This window comes from Musca autumnalis, unplaced genomic scaffold (assembly GCF_047663935.1).
Source record: "Musca autumnalis isolate F117 unplaced genomic scaffold, ASM4766393v1 scaffold_4, whole genome shotgun sequence".
In the NCBI taxonomy this organism is placed as follows: domain Eukaryota; kingdom Metazoa; phylum Arthropoda; class Insecta; order Diptera; family Muscidae; genus Musca; species Musca autumnalis.
Genome location: NW_027411977.1, coordinates 14181125 through 14187669, shown reverse-complemented (window position 1 = coordinate 14187669; position 6545 = coordinate 14181125).

Below are 6545 nucleotides of genomic sequence, written 5' to 3'. Positions count from 1 at the left end.
ATTAATGCTAGAACTTGAAAATTGTCTCTTTCTTCAATTTTGACAAATAACTATCAATTAAGTCTCCATCCACGCAGCTGCTACAAACAAAATCAATTTTATCCCAAGAACCAACTAACAGCTAGAGAAACGGTGTAGTCAAAAAACATAAGAAAGTAAAGAACAAATTTTTTGTTGAAATTTAAACTAGCGAAAAAAAACCTTTTTCCTGTGGCACAAAGAAGGTCGGGACAACCACTTTAGTTTTGTTTGTAATATAAAGATTTCCCTTGTAAAATTGTCCATCCACGTGAACTTTTAAACAACAAACACATACACACCGACACACACAATGTCCGAGTTCTCATCACTAGAGATGGGTTCGGTCGACAGGCCACCCAATCGTTTACAAGTGATTCCCGCCAACCACAAAAAATAACAATAACGGTAACAATTCACGGTTGCCACAGTTGGTAACATTCTGCCGAAATTGGTAACTGTTTTAGTGTTGGTAATTTGGTAACTTCGTTCTTGTTTTGGTTACTTTTGTAAGCCTTGAACAAACTATCAAATTATTGCCTTTTCATTACATTCCGCATTACTAAACACTGAAAAACATTTATTTGAAATTTTTATTATAATAAAAAATTACAATAAAATTCTATGTATTATGAACTTAGAAGACTTTTCCTTTAATTTGAAAATATAAATTTATTAACGTTCGTTTATATGATTTTTATAAAATTTCTGTATTTTTGTATAGCATACATTTTATAGCGTAAATTTATTAAGATCGATTTTATTTTAATAGTGCAAACGCTGTATAATATGTTTGTTATCGTTTTTAAAGACGTGTTCAGTATTATCTTTGTGATAGGCAAACGATAAATTATCGTTTGGTATTTCTCGCATTTCCTCCTTTAATCCATTCCACACATACGGAAAAAATATTTTACAATTGTCAATTGCAAAAATTAATATTGTTGCTTCTGACCTAAACTATTGTAAGTTCTAACAATATTTATTGACCATTTTGACGAAAACTATTGTGAATTGTAGCAATAAGTATTGTTACTTCTGTCCAAAACTATTTTAAGTTCTTACAATATTTATTGTCCATTTTGACCAAAATTATTTGGAATTGCAAAAATAAATATTGTTACTAATGACCAAAGCTATTATAAGTTCTAACAATATTTATTGTCCATTTTGACCATAACTATTGTGAATTAAAAAAAATAAATATTGTTACTTTTGACCAAAACTATTGTAAGTTCTAACAATATTTATTGTTCATTTTGACCAAAACTATTGTGAATTGCAACAACAAATATTGTTACCTCTGACTAAAACTATCGTAGTTACATGTTTGGTCCTAAACGTTATGGTGTCAAAGTGACAATACATATTTATATTTAAAAAAAAATATGGTCCAATGAAACAATAACGATTGTTGGATTGACAATACTACATAAGGAATCCAACAATATGTTAACAATATATATTTTTCTCTTGGAATATTGTTGGATCAAACATATTTTTTTTCTCTGAGTGCAGGTAAACCGCCAAGAAATAAAGAATTAAGTAAGATCAGCTATTGTATCTTATTTGATTACGCAATCATTTTCATTTTATTACTTTGTACTTTCAATTAATTTACTTTGTAATTTTAGTTTCATTTATTTTTGATAATAAAACAAAATAAGGAATCGCAAATAAACGAACGAAAGGCCAAACGGTTTGGTTTTATTTCAATCAAGTGAAAAGTTTGTGTTTTATTATAATTCTTCTGCCAAAAACAATAAGTTGGCCCCTTTTCATAGTGGAAACTTATTCAAAATCGTTACAGCCGTAACAATCGAAACCGTGAACCACCGCCGTTGTCAGGGGGTGGCCTGGGTCCCCCCGAAATGATAATTTTTTAGAAGTTTTTTGTATATTTTACTCACAATATATAAAATTTATACCCGTAGCGAAATTTAGATCACAAATTTAAATTTCTATAACGTTGTAAAAATCCTTTAAAATACCGAAAATCGGGCGGAATCGTTCTATGGGGGCTATATAAAAACGTAGACTTATAGCAACAGTTCTCTCCAAGAATGTTTTGTACGCTTAACGGAGAGCAAATACAAAATTTCAGCCATTACTCTATATGCCTGTTCTAAAAGTGCAGGAATCTACTACTTTTTAATTTTTTCGATTTCATAAAGAAAAAAAATAATTATCGTAGTACAAGTTAGTATCTTCTTGCAAGTTCGGGAGCAGACCATATATCAGTTGGATAATGTGACAAAAACCTTAAAATTGCACAATCGGATGGTGGTCCTATGGAGGCTATGTCAAATTGTGAACCTATAAAGACAATTTCCTGCAGAAACGTTGTATATCCCCGATGAGTAGGTACGATAATGCACGTAAACCTTGAAAAAACCGAAAATCGGGCGGTACAGTTCTATGGATCTGTATTGACAAATTGCTGGGGGAATATTTTGTAGCCAAACTAAACCAAAATTGAGCCATTTCGGTGCAGTAATAGGGCCAAAACCTTCAAAATTCCGAAAATCGTGAGATACCGTTCTAAGGTGGCTATGTTAAAACGTTGACCGATATATGTCATTTTCAATATCAAAAATCCTAGGAGGAATAGAAGCTTCTTTACCAAATTATAAAGTTCTATCTTAGATTTTACGAGCTGTATCTTGATTTCGACAGACAGGACATCATTATTTCGACTTGAATTTTATGCTGATCAAGAATATATATACTTTATAGGGGTTCGGATGAATATTTTGGTGTATTACAAACGGAATGACAAATTTAATTACACCCTCCAAATTATTGTGGTTATTTGGTAAGTTTTTGGTAACATTTTCGGAAAATTTTGGTAGAAAGTTTTTTTACTCTATGGCAACCGTGGTGATGATGTGCAACATGAAGTGTGTCGTCGTTTAACCGGAAGCGATGGTGAACCCATCGAGGATGACACATTCAATGAGGATGCTTCACAAATGGTCAAAGCCCAACCCAAACAACAAATATAAGTATGCCAACTCTACCATTTCAACGACTTTAAGTTGTAAAAGAATGAAAGGAAGAACGAAAAAAAAATCTTGTTGTAAATTGTGTTGCCCACCTGGCCTGGACAAATAAATATCTGTCTATGTGGTGTGGTTAACGTTTTCAAAGAAGAAATTTGTGGGCTATTAAGAACAAAATAGGATTTTGTTACAGCTTGACCTTGCAAATTGTTGGTAATAAAAAGTTTTCTTTCAGGTCCCAGAAGTTTGAGAAATTTAGTTTTTTGTTGTTAAGAAATGATTTGAGCCTTAAAATGATATTCATTTAATATCATATCAATTAGGTGCATTATACGATACATTATACTAAATGGTAAAAATGAGAAAGACATAATTTATGTTTGAAATTCTAGTTTTCTTAAAGATAAGAAACAATTATTAGCAAAAAGTGAGAAGAATACTTTGTGTGCTTAAATTCATGTTTTTTAGCACTCAAAACTGAAAGTGCTAGTCGAGAATTTTTTGCGAGTATCCATACGTGTTATGTTCTGATTCTTGTCTGTATTTGTTTGATTAAAAAAATTGTGTGAACCAAAAAAAAAGATAATGGTTTCATACGCACATATGTATCTGCTAGTGATTTCGAACTTAATCGCTTTGCCCAAAAGGAGTTTATGTTTTTATACACTACACCACACTGTGGTTAAGGTTAGTATATTAACCCCGCAAAAACTCCTTACTGAACAAGTAAAAAAGTATCAGTTGGTTTTGCCGACAGAGATATACCCTCTGCCTATGTGAGTTGTAACTTTTATCTACGGACAGATCGAATCTATATAAAGTCTTTTCAGAATTTTGTGGCCCTTTTTTGACATTTGAACTTGCCGACATGTGGATTAGGATTAAAGTTCAAAAGTGTTGCGGAGGAGGTACTTAAAGGAATGGACCGGTCCATTATGGAAGTGGATTTTATTTTAGAGTCATATCGTCTTGATAGATATTGCGCCCACTAGTCATTTCAGTGGGTCATCGTATAACTTTTGGACCAGTATGCCAGGAAGCATGGAATTGTCCACTGAAAATATAATATGACATTCAACAGGACCACAACGAACAGAATCGGTATACATTTCCAAAGGATCTTCGAACAGACCTTAAATTACACTTAATTTCTACGCGTAGTTATCTATGAGTTTATAGATATCTCCCGTGTAAGCAAAATTTTATAATTTCAACTCATAGGTAACGTTACCGGGTCGAAAACGGCCGTGTTACTTACACCAAGGATTTTGCCTGGTTGATCGTTCCCAATGTGTTAAAAATTGTAAAACACTTATATGTGGCAATGTTTTTGTGAAATTATGAATGAAAATCACCAACGTTACCACATATTTTCAAAAAATTACACGCCTCGGTTAATGACACGTAGAAATTACCAAACGCGTAGGTAAAGATAACTAACGGGTAGCTGCCTACCTGGTTACCTAGGCGTTGAAATTACTGGCATTAGAAATGTTGAACTTCTGTGGGTATGGGCCATTTCGGTTCGAGAGTTATCTTGCTCTCTAGCGACTACATATGGTGCCATAGGAGTTTTTAGACCTTTCGGCTTTTTTTCTTAAGAAGTATTGGCTTGTCCATGAAAAAAACTTCTGCCGTCGTATGAGGGACTGTGAATACAAGTTTTTACAACAAAAATCAAAGCGATTCGAGAGCAGGTCCTGGACCGATTGGGTCCATATTGCACTTTAAGCTCTGTTCGAGGATCCTTTAAAAATAATCTTAACGTACAGAAATTATATCATGAAAACTGGTTGATATAGCTGTTATGCAAATTTTAAACATAATAAAGAATTTGTAATTGTTATGGTATTCAAAACAGTTTATTACAAAAACGTGTTAGAGAAAATATACAATAACACTGTGCAACATTTTTAAGCCAATCGCGTGCAAACAACTTCGGTTCAGAATTTTATGAAAGTAGAGGACCAATAGGCAAAAACCGTATTTGGGTTTTGTTTTCTTAGATCGGGTTCGGTTTTTATGGCCTCATCTAAACATGGCTAAAGATCGAATTTTTAAAACAAATCGGGACTGTATCTCCGAAACCAATTCGAATCTTGTTTTGACATCTGCAGCAAACTTGTAGATACGAGCAAGAAGAAAATATTTGGAGGAATAGTGAACTAGAAAAACTGCTTTTATTGCCTCAAATTTTATAATATATCTAAAAATTCTATAATTTGTGTATATTTCGCAGCGTATCTCCCAAAATGTTAAATTCTTCTTAATGTTACCTTTCGTGAAAATATTCTCTGGAATGTAATACACATCTCTTCAGAACATTATATTGTTGTAAAATGCCTCTATCGCCTTGTTTATAGCAAATTGTTCAACAACAATTTGGTAAATACTTCAATAATTCATTGAAATCCCCAACATGAGAATAAACAGCCTGTGTGAACATTGTTTGAAATAAGTTTTGTAAAAGGTATGTTATGAATAGACAGCGGAATTTTATGCAACCCCTATTTTTGGTCCGATTCATGTGAAATTTTGGGACTGGGCATATTTTTGGCTTCTGATTACATTGCAATCGAAACATATGACATATGCAAAATTATGCAAAATGCATAAATTTTTGCATATGCAAAATTTATGCATTTTACATATTTTCTTATGCAACAAATATTTCAATAATAGGTACAAAAATGTCTATGTGTACAATTTTTCTGTTTAAAATTCTCTTCAGACAAGACAATAAAATAGAGAAATGTATAACCACAGCCACAACCTTCAAAATACCGAAAATCGGGAGGTATCGTTCTATGGGGGCTATATGAAGGCCTGAAGCTAAGCCCACAAATTTTAGGTGGAAAGTTTTATACCCCCAATGAAGACTTAATACCGAATTTCAGCCATTTTGGAGGGATATTGAGGGCACATCCTTCAAAATACCAGAAATCGGGAGGTACCGTTCTATGGGGGCTATATGAAGACGTGGACCTATACCAACAAATTTCAGGTGAAAAGTTTTATACCCACAACGAAGACAAAATGATAAATTTCAGCCATTTCGGTGGGATATTGAGGCCACAACCTTCAAAATACCGAAAATCGGGCGGCGAAGACTTAATACCGAATTTCAGCCATTTCGGGTGAATATTGAGGGCACATCCTTCAAAATACCACAAATCCTGAGGTACCGTTCTATGGGGGCTATATGAAGACGTGGACCTATACCGAAAAAATTCTGGGAGAAAGTTTAATACTGCAAATGAAGACTAAGTACTAAATTTCAGCCATTTCGGTGCAATATTAAGGCCACAACCTTCAAAATGCCAAAAATCGGGAGGTACCGTTCTATGGGGGCTATATGAAGATGTGGACCTATACCGTCAAATTTCAGGTGAAAAGTTTTATACCCACAACGAAGACAAAATGATAAATTTCAGCCATTTCGGTGGGATATTGAGGCCACAACCTTCAAAATACCGAAAATCGGGCGGTACCATTCTATGGGGGCTATATGAAGACGTGGACCAA